This window comes from Passer domesticus, chromosome 6 (genome assembly GCF_036417665.1).
Source record: "Passer domesticus isolate bPasDom1 chromosome 6, bPasDom1.hap1, whole genome shotgun sequence".
Lineage (NCBI taxonomy): Eukaryota > Metazoa > Chordata > Aves > Passeriformes > Passeridae > Passer > Passer domesticus.
In genome coordinates this window covers 28,456,659-28,470,500 of record NC_087479.1, presented here as the reverse complement: position 1 = coordinate 28,470,500, position 13,842 = coordinate 28,456,659, and the positions used below count along the sequence as shown (strand labels likewise).

Sequence of the window (13,842 nt, the reverse complement as noted above, 5' to 3'; positions counted from 1 at the left end):
TTAAATGTTGTATAATCTTTCATATAGTCATTCCTTCATCATTTACATTCTCTAACATGTGATTAAGTAATATAAAGTTTCTCATTTCCCAGCACTATGTACACAAGGTTTCTTTCTGGAAAATTAGGTAATGTTTGTATTGGTTTTAATATTTAATGAATGGCACAAATGTGCCAATTCACCACTTCTTGTATGAAAGCAGTGGGAAAAATACAGAAGAAAAAAGTTAAGGTTTGTTTGTAGAAAAAATTTCACCCAGAACACAAACAATTCTTGCTGAAAGTTCTACTCTTCTCTGGAGTGTCACTTTCTAAAGTGTGTTGGGGGGTACAGCTTTTATTATCTCAGTGATTTGCAGGTAATGTCTGCTTCCTGTACAAGTGGAAGGACAGTTTATTCTGTCAGCTCCCCCTAGCTTGTGGCCTACAAGTGAAGAAGGAAAGGTTTGGTTTGGTCCGGTGTGATTTTATTTGGCTTGGATTTTTTAATCAGGTATCACCAGTAATGACGTTTCTGTAACTAAAACTTGACTTCTAACTTGGTTGATGAAATGGGAGACAGAATACAATAAACATCATTTTGTTCCATAGCCTTTTTTACAGCAAATAAATCTACTAAAAGCAACAGACTGTGAATCCTTAGGGGTAAGTACCTTCAGAGGGGAACTGACCCTAGAGGGCTGCAAGAAATGTACAGCCCTCACAACGCCCACCCTTAGTCACCCTTTCTTCCTTGCAGCACCTGATATTATTTGTCTCTGTTCTCAAAATGAGAAAATAGCTCGTGGGAATTGTTTCTTTGCTGTACCCAAGTAATCAAGCTTCAGAAACAAATGAATACAACAGAACAAGTGGAAACACAACAGCTCACTTTTTCTGTAAGTTTATATTTTATTGTCACAGCAAACCTGAGTCTTATCACCTGCTATTTTCAATCATCTGGTGGAGAAAGGGCACTTGCTGTTCAGGCTTTCTGGTATACACAGGGACTGGAGCTGGTATACATAGGGAACTGATACTCTGATTTTGTTCTGTTATAAAACTTCATTAATAATAGTTATCATTTTCATTTGGAGTGGAAGCATTTTTCATTTTTTAATGTTTCAAACTGATTTTAAAATGAATATGTTTAAATATTTTTATGCGGTTCAAAATTTGACAGTTTTAGCTTTAGAATAAGAAGATTAAATACTGTTCTCTTAGTCAGGCACTGTGGCTAGCCATCACAATTTTTATAATCCTGCACTTTCTGTGTTTCTCTAAGTTGTTAGTCCACTCTATAGTTACTGAAAGATATGTTTAAGGATTTCTGCTGTTCAAAACCTCTCTCCAAAGACTATTCTTTGCTAACATATATACAGAAAGTTTTTGCTGCATACATGGTGCTAAGAAGTCAGGATAGAGATTTTCAAATACCATTATAAAGATGCAGTTTCCAAGTGTCTAATCTAGCATGTCCAGGTCAGTGCTATTCAACTTCTAAATTATCATCTATACCATAACAGTAGTCAGCCCTGAGGCTGATCTGTAATATTAATTAAAATGTTGTGAATTCAGTTCACAGTAATGAATTAATTATCTGTGGTAGTGTCCCTAAATTTCAGAGAAAGAGATGCACTTCACAATTGGCATGGACTCAGCAGAAGTACCTTGATGAGCTGACAGCTAAATAGTTTTTAGTGCTGCATATGAACCCTGTCAGGCCCAGTTGCTGCTGCTCTAAATCCAATGCTTTTATTGTCTCTCTGAACTGAGTTATATGAAGATTCAGAGAGCAGGTGTTCTTAAGAAGTTCTCAAACAATGTCATCTTTTACAGAAGCTTCACATTGGAACTTAAGATTTTAGATGCTCTCAATATCTTTACAAAGCAAGCATATATACATGTTATGTTGGAGACTCTGAAAATTATTTTTGTTTCATTTCTTAAAGTTTTTTTGTACTGAGAGAATCTGGATAACAGCAGAAAAATAATGTCTAAATATGATACATACTAGTCTGCAAACATCAGTTTTCAGATCAGCATCTGGAGAGAGAGAAATGGTTGATAGATACAAAACTATCTTTTTACATATATAATTCTGCAAGAAACAAACTTTTTGAGCTGCTGGTAATTAGAAATGTAGGTCATAAGAATATTTCCCAAATACTGCCAGCAGCATAATGTCTTGTGTACCAATGTTTCTCTTCCCATAATTATAGCTTCTTCCACTTAGCCTCAGTCTCAAAAGTTGTTGCATAACAAAAGTTTATACACTTTATTAGTGAAATAGAACACAATAAATGTCTTGGTCTGAGTTTGATTAGCCTCCCCCTAAAGATTTGGCAAAATCAGTACCATGTGAGACAGAACCTTCCAGTAAAGAGTTATCCTACTCAATGCTCACCCAATGAGAGGTACAGCCTTGCTCTCCTGTGTTGCCTGAGCTCTCTCTCAGGTTTCTAGCTCTAGTCCAGGATAGTTTGGGCTCTCTCTTTCATCCAGACCATTTGGGTTAAAAGATGCCCCACTGATCTACATTAGGAATTGCACGTCCAGTCTTCATTTTACACTTTTAAGTTTCTTTGCCTTGGTGACTTAATATTTTCATAAGGAACTATATTCCTTTATTTACTTCAAGCCTTCTATAATTTAATTATATTTTTGCTCTTATATCACAGAACCAGGATAGGAAATTTGATCATTCATTATTTCATATACATTTTCAGTCCTTTCACGTTCCTATTACTTCTTCAATGACCTTGAACATTCTTATTTTGTATGAATTCCCTGTATTTCTTCCTTTATTTATTTGTTACAGTAGTTAGAAAACTAATTTTGCATTTAACAAATTATTTACAAGTTTTTGGCCTCTCTATTCCCAACTCTAAAGTTTCTTCACTTTTTAAAGTACATTGAGGAGATTATTATTCTGAAACTGCATAACTGATTTATTAATCATTTACATTTAGATATTTGTCATTACAGTCCTTGTAAAACTGCCATCAAACACCTGAAAATCATATCTCCTGTGTGAATAGATAAAATATGAATAGATGAAATACATTGTATGAATAATATTTCAGCCAAATGGTAACTTAAAATAGGACAAACATTTTGAAAGTAAGGCTTTATGACTTAAGTAATTTAAAAGTTTGTAAAAATTAAGATTTTTTAAATCTTAGCTTATATAGAATACATCTCCACATCGCTTCTCATTCAATAGCTATATCAATTCAATGTGAATGATTTCAATGCAGAAGGACAGGAACACATTGAACACTACATTTATAAGGGATAAACCTTTAAAATTAGATGCTTACATTGAACTTCTTAATGTTTGTTGGATATCAAGAGCAGGGGGAGGAAATTCAAAAAATTACCTAGCTATCTAAGCTATTTCCAGGGATTTTAAAAAATCCCTGAAAAGCATCTAATATCTTTCACATTCAAAGTGCTACCTAAGTCCTTTAACCATCTTTAGAAATATTATCCTTAAAAAATGGCCTGTTATGCAAAGACGCAGTTCCTTCTACTGAAACTGAAACAATGGGTGTAGGATTGTGGTTTTAAGCAGTAATTGAAAAGATGGAATGTTAAACAGCAGTAACTCAACCAGCTTTAGCCACAAAATAACCTTTCCTGCTTCTTGTTTCCTTCTCTTTTTTTTCTTTAGCACTTCCCCATAAAACTGTAAAGTCTCCTCAAAAAAAAAAAAAATAAATGGGGCAGTAGACGTTGAAAGGTATTATTAATGTTCCTGTCAGAGTAGTTTCTTGTCTGCTGGGAAATTGCTCATTTATGGTGAAGCAGACCTCGACTATAGATGGAGCTTTATAAGTTAAAAAAAGTTCCCTTCTCAATAATAAAGAAAGAACTTTGAAATAATGCATTAAAAATGTCACTGAGGGCACTGTAGATGACTAATGAGTGACTTGAAAAGGATGAGTGCAATGTTTAGTCTTATAAGATTATTTATTGACTGTACTTTTACCTTTATCTATTTTTTGATTGACCTTTTTTGAAATATAAGAATTACTCTGTGTCTGTCACCGTGTTTATAAGGTTTTGGTGTGAGAGATTAATGGATGAAGATATACCAAAAAAAAAATTTTCTCTTTTCTTATTGTATTTTTAAAAGGAAAATAAGTCACTGTTATCAGTGCTTCATCTATGCTAATGGCAGCCTGCATACTTGCAGTTACTTGCAGGAATTAGTTTTCCTTTTTTATCACAAACTTGGTATCTACAAACTTTTTTAAACAGAAAACCCAACTATTTCTATGAATAACTTGTGCTTAAAATGTGAATTTTTATAATTGCATTGGTTAATTGTTTAGGTTAATTTAAATTAGACAACAATGTTGTATATTTAACAAAATAATTCATAATAAGCCCTTCATAGGAAATAAACAAATTAGGATCGTTAGAAATTGCATGAAGAATTGACTGGTAAAGCAAAACAAGCTCACAACTTTGATCCTTCCTATTGACAGAACTAAGTTTCAAATTTTACCATAATATCCAGAGAATAAAACACATTTGATATCTCAGCAACAGGCACAAACTTGGTATTTCAGTGAGGGTAAATGACATTGAGCAGGAATTGGTATGATTATACCTTTATGGTGAGTCATAACTAATGAAGCAGTCTCATGCTCATGAAGCGAAACTGGTGACACAAGTGAGAAGAATGCAACAGGCAAGATCAAGGAGGCAGTGAAGGAGGATAAGCATCTCACACACATTAGCTCAATGGCATCCTGGCCTGGATCAGCAGTAGTGTGGCCAGCAGGACAGGGCAGTGATTGTCACCCTGTACTGGGCACTGGTGAGGCCATGCCTCAAATCCTGTCCAGTTCTCAGCCCCTCACTGCAGGAAAGACACTGAGGGGCTGGACTGTGTCCAGAGAAGGGCAACAGAGCTGGGGAAGGGTCTGAAGCACAAGTGAAGATCAGCTGAGGGAACTGAGGTTGTTCAGCCTGGAGAAAAGGAGGCTCAGGGGAGACCTCATTGCTCTCTACCCACCTGAAAGGAGGCTGTAGAGAAATGGGGGTCGGTCCCTTCTCCCAGGCAGCTGGTGGCATGACAAGAAGAAATGCCTTCACACTGAGCCAGAGGAGATTTAGGCTGGATCTTAGGAAAAATGTCTTCAGTGAAAGGCTGTTCAGGCATTGGAACAGCCTGCCTAGGACAGTGATGTAATCACCATCCTGAAAATATTGAAAAAGCATACAGATAGAACGCATGAAGATATGATTTAGGAGTGAACATGGCAGTCTCAAGTTAGTTAGAATCAATGACTTAAGTGGTCATTTCCACCTTCAATGATTCTATAACTCTATGTGGTTTAGAGGGAAAAAAGCAGAGAAAATTAAAAGAAAAAAAAGACATTTCAATGTTTTTGCAGCAGAAAATGTCTCTTGTAACTTAGTAGACAAATCTGTTCACTGTGTACAGAATCCTAGTAGAAACCTACTGAGTAAATTAAGACAGAAATTTTCATATCTAATTTGGAGAGGAATAAAATCTCAGGTAAAATAATATTAGAAATACTTACAAAATCATTTTAGAAATCTGACTTGGTAAAAAGTCAGAAAGAAAAAATGTCTGTTTACTGTGAGATTATCCAACTTTTAGTATAGAATTCAGGCCCTTAACTCTGACCCACTTTTACTTCTTTTGTTTAGATCAGTATTTTTCACATGTCTACAAGTACTGTCTCTCTGCTTCCAGAAACCATGATTTTATACAATTTTTTCTCAATTATTTGGTTCTCAATGGCTGGTAGATTCTTTCTGCTCTTCCCTCTGCATATGTCTCTTCCTCTTCAATTTCAGCTCCTCTCCTTCCATCTCCTCTTCTGTTAATGTGTGGGCTTCTGCTTCTGCTCTTGCAAAAATTGCAATAATTTATTCACTCCTGCAATGAAAGGGAATTTTTATGAATAGTTACAGTGCTTCAGCTGACACAGAATGGCTTTTTGGCTCTAGCAATTTTTTTGTGTGTCCAAGTTTTGTATTTCTTTTTAAGTTTTTTTCAAATATTTTAAAAATCTAGTAGAGTACATATGTTGTAGTCTCTTTTTGGAGGTATCAAACCATACACTTTAGTTTCTTCATGAGTAGTCTCATTGAAACTATCAGGACAGTTTACACACCTGAGCTTCAACGAGCGCCTTATAAATCTTAGTTCTGAGAGAGGTATCAATACCACATTACTTTTCAGTCTCTGAACTGCCACACTGCTCTCTCTCTGCCTCAGTTTCCGTGCTTTCATTTTTCTTCCTCTCTCAGGAGACATCTACAAGATTACGTAGCTGTCATAACTACCACTAGACCTATGCTAACTGATCTAAGATGAAGGATTCTCAGAGACAGAGCTGTGCTTATTGCATGTAAGAATATTAGTGTGGGAGAGAGGGGAGGCAAAAAAGACTAACTCTGTAGGCTGCTCTTTAAGCATTTGTCAGGGATATGCAACATAGAGATTCATGGGGATTCTAGTCCCAGGAAATTTGAGATAAATACGCAAAAGTGATAAAATTTTCAGTGGAATCACTGGGAAAAAAAAACCCCTCAAACTGCTCCAGTATATCTGTATTTGAATATACACAGGGAAATTAAATTCAAGTTCTAGCTCCAAATCTCTTTCATGTGAACAAATAACACTGTTCCTTGTGAGTGGTGCAGCTGGGGGTTGATCTCATTTTTCATGGATAAAGGAGACTATGAAAATGTCTTAATGTAATTAAATGAAAATCTTAAATAGACAAATCTTTGTAGCAGACAGGAAGGCACATACCTCTGCTTAGAACAGAAATTTAAGAACCTGAGTCATATTCTATTTTTTTTCTGTTTTATACCCAGAACCTCTGTGAGTCTTTGCGCAGTCTTGTAGTTCTTACCATGAGATCTTCTGTGTGAGAAGTTTGGTTTGATGGATGTCCCCTCTAATTAGATTATGCAATGCTGATTTTACTCTGCCATAATACATTTTAAGGAAATACTCCAATGAAATGCAGATCAACACAGTCTAAGATACTATTCATCAGAAGAACCACCGACCTTTTCAACTGTGCTCCTCTAGTGCCCAGTAAATGTGATGTCATTAACAGAGCTAAGTCGGAATGTACAGGGTAAGCAGTGCTGCAGACCTGCATTTGACCATATGGCAGTCTTGGAGACTGCTACCATTGCTCAGCTGATACACAGTAATTAAAGTGAATTTCACTGTGTGTAAACCCCTTAAATGCTTCCTAAATCTCTCAGAAAGATTCTGGCAGAATAATATGTACTACTGCTTTCCTGCCTCTTTTACAACACTTTTACAATTATAACCAGATTTCTTCTTTGGTTCAGTACTGCCCTTAACATTCTTATTGTTTTCCATAGCTACAAGTCATGATCTGTTTTCTCTTCCTATTGTGAAACATGTCAGAGTATGTGTCTGTCTGATTAACAACATCAGACTCATGTCTTATCTTTCTACGATTGAACATACTCCATTGTGAGGATGCAAGGGAATTGAGTTTGTGATGTCTTGTATAACACTGTGAAGATTAATGTACACTGCTGAATCTCTGACTACAGGAGTTCCCACTGGACAACATGATGGGAACAGTAGGATATTTGTTATCTGTGGCCATGACATTATGTCCTAGTTTCATGCGCCACAGTACAAAACAGTTGTTCTACTAACAGAAGTTACTTACAGAAATGATGTAGGTGGAATAGCACAAAGGCAAAAATTATTTGATCAAAATGAAGCATCCCACAACTCTTCCTAAGAAAGCGTGTTTTTTGGCAATTATATTAAACAACTCCCTGAAAACTTGCCCCTTGCAGATATGTGCTACTCTGCATGATTCTGAATGTCGTGCTTTCAGTAGTTTTCCCTTCCACCTAGCTTCCAGACATTCTATAAAATTCTCAATATGGCTCTGTAATATATTTCTGCTGTGATTCCTGGTATTTGTCATGATCAGACACTGAGCTGGGTTAAAAGGCAGTAAGTACAATGCTTGCTAGTATAGTTCCTCTTAGATGTCAGGCTGCATCCTTCACACCCTTTTATCTCCCTTGCTCTGCTGTTTTCTCTCCGTGGTGAAAGACTTTCCAATGGCTCTACTTTGCGCTTGGTCTTTACTGTTATAGGGCTTTTTAACATGCAGGTTAAAGCTCTCTTTTCCATAACTAGAGCCAACAGAAGAGATTTCATCCTGAAGTTGCTTTAATGATAAAGCAATGTCTTAGCAATTCACCAGTATTTCAGAAAGGCATCAGAAATTTAAAAAATAATGGCCTGTTGAATGGGCTGCACTGGATTTTTGAGCCACTCCTGCTAGATTTTACCTGTCATATATTGGGGGAGGGGTATTGTTGATTTAGTTTTAAGTGCAATTTTAGTATTTTAGAATAAAAGAATTTTCTGAGATAAGAACGATTTTGAAGCTAAAGCATGAGACAGAGCACAAGATAAATAGAGAGGAATTCTTTTTGCCACAAAAGCCCTATAAAGACAATCTTTATGTGTTTGCACACTCAAAACAGAAAAAAAAGGAAGAGAAAAACAAAAAGCCTTGGATGCAGTGTAGTTAGCTCAAGAGTCTCTATCACAGTACCAATTCTGAGCTGTCAGAAGGCAGCTCTATTTTATTATTTTTTTTCTCTCTCTGTGTGACACATTTTAGCTTTCTACAAAAAGGGAATAAAGGGGAAGCAGCTCCGGCTAGCCTTGGAAAAGCTATTTAGCTTGCATATTGTGGAACTGTCTTCCCTAGCTAGTTACTGCCATTTTATAACACTGCAGCATATTGGATCAAAGACTAGAACTGCCACCTCCTGTTTACAATGGGCTGGAGCAGTCACAGAATTGTCAGGGCTACTTTCTGTCTCGGTGTGATTGGAAATAAGACTGAAAACGGTAGGTTGCTACCAACAGGTTAATTTCTTTTTTTATTATTTATTTTTTGGCTTTCACCTGCAATGTCAATGCAAGTAAAGCTAAAACATTTAACCCCGAAGGGCAAGTGTCTTTTTTAATCCTTTCAAATATTCTTGAGGATACCTGGGATAACAGGCACAAATATGCATTCAATACTATTGTTTCGGAGATAATTTCAAAGGCAAAACCATGGAGCCAGGAAAAAAAAAACCCTAAAAATAATCCTTGAAGTGTGTTCTAGATTTTTAATATATGTTAATAATCCTTGAAGTGTGTTCTAGATTTTTAATATATGTTATGCTGAGACAAGAGCTGTTGTTAGACTGCATAAACAGTATGTCCCAAGGCTTAACACTTAGACAGATTATTTTTGTACCTCTGCCAGTACTGAATTTTTGTGAGAGTCATCAGTGATTTTCATTTTGCAGTGACAATATGTTGTTTAAAAATATCAACTGACTGATAAGAATACTTCCTTTTAAAGGTGAAATTGCATTCCAAGTATCCAGAGGGTGTTATCTGGGGGCTCTGGTAGAATGAGAAGCATTTGGCAGGCGAATTTCTAGTTTGTATATCTCATTCACCTTTCCAGGTTTAAGAAAATAATTTTGTTGCTTATACTCACAAAAAAGAGACATAGAGCAGAGAGACAACAGACTGCAATTTTCACACTGGAGTAAAATACAAACTTGTAGATTCCCATCACTGTGTCTGTTAATGCAGGTACCTTAGCATGAAGATGTGCACAAGCTTCTAAAGTTGAATTTTCAAGAGACAAAAGAAACACAAAGAAGAAACATGAGTACTCAATATGTTCTTATATCACCAGCTAAGGTAAGAGACCTCTGTCTTCTGTTTCACTCCTTATATCCCTTAAACAAACAATCTCATTCCTTTTCCTGCATGTGCCTTGTGCAAGACCTAGGAATTGCATCATTGCTCTCATTTAGTGTAGCTAGTTGGTTATTTAGGGGTGCATACTGTAATGTGAAAAATAATGGGATAAAGATGAAGCTGATATGGTGTTTTCTTACAGTGGGCTTTGACGTATGCTGAGATCAGAGAGCAAGATGTATGCTGCATCACGGGACCAAGGATCTTATGTGGATATTTGGTATCTATAATATACCATCTGTATGTGATTTAAGTCACTCTCAAAGGTGCAACCCTTTTGCTTACTTATTCTGTGGTTTTTTTACTAATAGGCTGACTTGTATGAGCAAGCATCAGTTTGTGGACTCAGTGGTGACTTAAGGACTATTGCCTAGAGACTCCTTAGAGGTTTTTCAGTCTGTACAGGAGCCCTTTTTCCTTCATGATCTTCTACATCCAACTAGAACGGCTTACATTTTTAGTTCCAGAAGTTTCTGCTTTGGTGCTGATGGTGACTGTGCATCTATCACCATTATGCATACTGGTGTGTAATATTTAAAGGGATTAAACTTTGACAATACTGTTTCCTTAGGTCTCATAACACTGTATGTAAAATAAAGGAGTATGAACTACTTGGTACCTTATACGGTCTGGTATATTGAAAAACATTTTTGACAGACTGATAAGTACATATTTTACAAAGGTTACACTTGAATCTCCCTTCCTTTTTTTTTTTTATAACTGTATCTTTTCATTAATTACTTTTTCTCACAGACATGTAGGCTCACACATTTATGCATTAAGATTTGGGCCATGTTTTTTATTATTATTTTGGAAACCTTGGTATCCTTGTGTGTATTTGCTCAAAAGGGAAGCCAAGATGAACCATTTAATTTCTCTGCACATCAGACCCACTTCAAATAGTATTCTAGTACCATTCCTGCTATTCCTTCTTGCTTTGCATATTAATTTTAAATATCTTCTTCTAGTTCCTCTCTATGTGAAATAGTTTAAAATAAAGAACTGTGGTGGTTACAGAAGCCCTCCAGAATAGCTTTCTCTGCGTCAAGTCTCCATTTGGAGAAATTATTTCTCATTAATGACTCAAGTCTTATAGAATTTTGGAAATATTTCACCATGGAACTGAAAAGAACTACTTTACAAGGAGAGGAACTGTGTTCTTGCTCTGTAGTGGACAGGCGATTACATTCAGCCATTTCTTTTCTCTTTTCTTCTAGCTGCAGTCTGCAAGTCCTGCAGCAATATTATCCCAGAAGAGGGAAAGAAAAATCCCTGAAATATTTGTTAGATAAAAGGCATTCTTTAAAAAAAGAAAATATATTAATTTGAATACTGTTACTCAGGCAACGTCAGAGATTCAGCATAGCTTATCACTTACTAAGAAGGAAAATTGCTCCAGGTACATGTAAATCTAGTTCATGTCATTTCTTTATGCTTTTGGAAAGAAACCAGTTAATCTCAGACCACCTGGTCAGGCTCTCCTCTTGTTTTTGCACCTAACTACTTTGTTTCGCATTTGGTACAGTCGAGAAAAAATGAGGAAAAAAAGGTCCAGCTGGGTTGCTTTCCCTTTTCATAAATAAGAGTAAAGTCAGGCATTCCTTAACTATTTCACCTGCGATTTAGATTTCATTTTTCTTTTCAGAAAACAGACTTGTTGGGATGATGACTTTAAAATCCCTTCCCTATGTTGATATTTATAAAACACAGAGGGTGGAGGTTAAGCTCTGGCCCTGTTTTCAACGGCTTCTCTCATCAGCCAAGGTCAGGAGCTGAGCTCCTGAGGGACCTTGGGTTCATAGTTTTATTGCCAATGAGTAATGCCTTGAAACTGCATCCAGTTCTGTACTTCAGAAGTTTATGTGGTGCTGTTTTTAGTATCTTGATTAAAACTCAGTAGTAAACATAAAGTAACTCTACTGTCACTATATATTTTCAAGTTTTACTATTTTTTCACCACTCCTCTTTATGATCAGAGTAATAAATGCACCTATACAGGTTTTCCCTGACATTTTATGCTTCAGACTCCATGAATAAAATCTGCTTAGAACTGCTAAAACAATGTCTCAGGCAGTTAAATAATCAGAATGACCTTATTAAATAGGTGGTTTTCAATATTTAAAATTAAGACATTTTTTAGGTAAAATATGAAATTCACCCATTTTGTGTTCACCCTCTCTTTTTCTTTTTTATTTTTCTCTTTTTTAATTCAGTAAAACACAATCCAGAATTGCTCACCTCTACCTGCAAATAAATGTGGAAAGAAGCAGCCTGGACAGAACATAATTATGATAAAAGCTACACATAGATTCATTTAAGATTACCCCTATTCTTGGCATTTTCTTAAAGATTTCTGGAACTCTGCTTTTCCCCTTCCTTGCTTTTTTTCTCCTGGTAGTGCAGTGTGATGATCAGGTTCAGTGTCTAATGAGGCAGCCATTCTGAACACGTAGAGACAAAGAAGAGGTTTCCCTGGCAACGAGGACCATGCCAGAGCTCTCAGAACAGTTATTTCCCCTGTATTCAGGTTCCTTTTCTGTTTAGGATGCCTATTAGTGTGAGTTCACAAGCAAGGCCTGGCAAGCTTTTCAGAGATTACAGCTCCTAAATATACATAACAAAATACAGCTAAGGCTATGATTTATGAATAAACTAAAAAGTGGTGAGCTGATATATATTTTTTTCAGTTTTATGTTTTTTAATAGAATCTTAATTAAAACAATGATGACTACAAGTTCATTACATATGTCTAAAGGTATTAAATACTCTGCCCATATCTCTTTAGAACATCACTGGTCTCAGCAAGGTTTGTGTGAGTTCACTGAGTTCTGAGCCATATTTCTGTTGTCACTAGAATAAGTATTAATCAAGGTTTTAGATCTAAATGATGCATGAATTTAAGCACATATAGATGTGATGAAATATTCAGAACTATATTTAATATAACTTGAATTTAAATCTCAGTTTAAATGTAGAGAAAAATTACAGTAATAAAGTATTGAAATATTAGATTTTTTTACTAATTAAAAGTAAAATGAAATTACAATGAAATTAAATTCTTTAGTTCAAATCTTTACTTGCATCTGAAATGTATAAGCCTTTTATGATGAAGACTTCTGAAATCACATTAAGAGATGAGCTTTTCCACATCCTTACAAGTTCTTGAGAGAATGGAGAAGATTACTACACCACCCAGCCCAAAGCTTGGTCAGCATTCTAAAATCATTCATGCAGGGATCCAACACAGCTGAGAGTTTTGATCTGGAAAGTGTTTTTAAAGTGAACCTGCTCACACACCTTAAACATACAACAGCGATTTCTACTTCATGAAGATCAGAAACATTAATCTCATGTCCATGATATCTACTGGAGATGTGGAATAAAATAGTCCAGGTTGGAAGGCACCTAAAAAATCAGTGAGTCCACCTGATAAAAACATCTATTTAATTCCACCTTCATCAAGTGAGAATTCAAACCAACCAGCCTTCTTTCCTTCTTTTTCCCTTCCTCCCTCCCCTTTTCCTTCTGTCCTTCCTTCTGTCCTCTTGTCCTAATAAATACAGTCTTGTGACTACATCACTGTATGAAGGAATGGACAGCAAGTGTATGAATATTCTGAGACAACAGAAAGGACTGTTTCTGGACAGTACTGCAAACAGCTGACTTTTACTGCAGTCATCATTTCATCTGTCAGTAGCCAAACTTTTAAAACATTTATCGTACTTATTTAAAAAAAAAAAATCTATCTATCTATCTATCTACACATATATCCTGAGCACTTTAAAGTTCTACAAGTTAAAATTCAGGCATTAGGATCCCAAGAGGAAAAAACCTCCCTACAGCCTTGAGTAAAGAACCTAAAAGGCAAAATTTAATCTCTCTCTCTTCATTATTCACTATTGATGATCTGTAGGAAGCTACACAGCGTCTATGCATACTGAGTGGAGTCCTGCATATTTAGAGAGGACCCTAGGCAGGTGCTTCCACCGGGATGTTAAACAGATTGCAACTAACTCCTCATGT

The 13,842-nt window shown here is 35.9% G+C and overlaps 1 long non-coding RNA gene across 3 annotated transcripts; it reads left to right on the top strand.

The window, feature by feature from the left end:
* Positions 1 to 8,670: 8,670 nt before the first annotated feature.
* LOC135302965 (uncharacterized) lies at positions 8,671 to 10,442 on the top strand. 3 transcript variants are annotated; one of them, XR_010364509.1, is made up of 3 exons: positions 8,671 to 8,904; positions 9,649 to 9,759; positions 9,962 to 10,442. It is a non-coding gene; the product is annotated as an uncharacterized LOC135302965 (long non-coding RNA). The 3 variants fall into 3 exon arrangements; XR_010364510.1 differs by lacking the exon at positions 8,671 to 8,904 and having other exon boundaries at positions 9,435 to 9,759; positions 9,962 to 10,039; positions 10,131 to 10,442; XR_010364508.1 differs by lacking the exon at positions 8,671 to 8,904 and having other exon boundaries at positions 9,422 to 9,759.
* Positions 10,443 to 13,842: the final 3,400 nt, after the last annotated feature.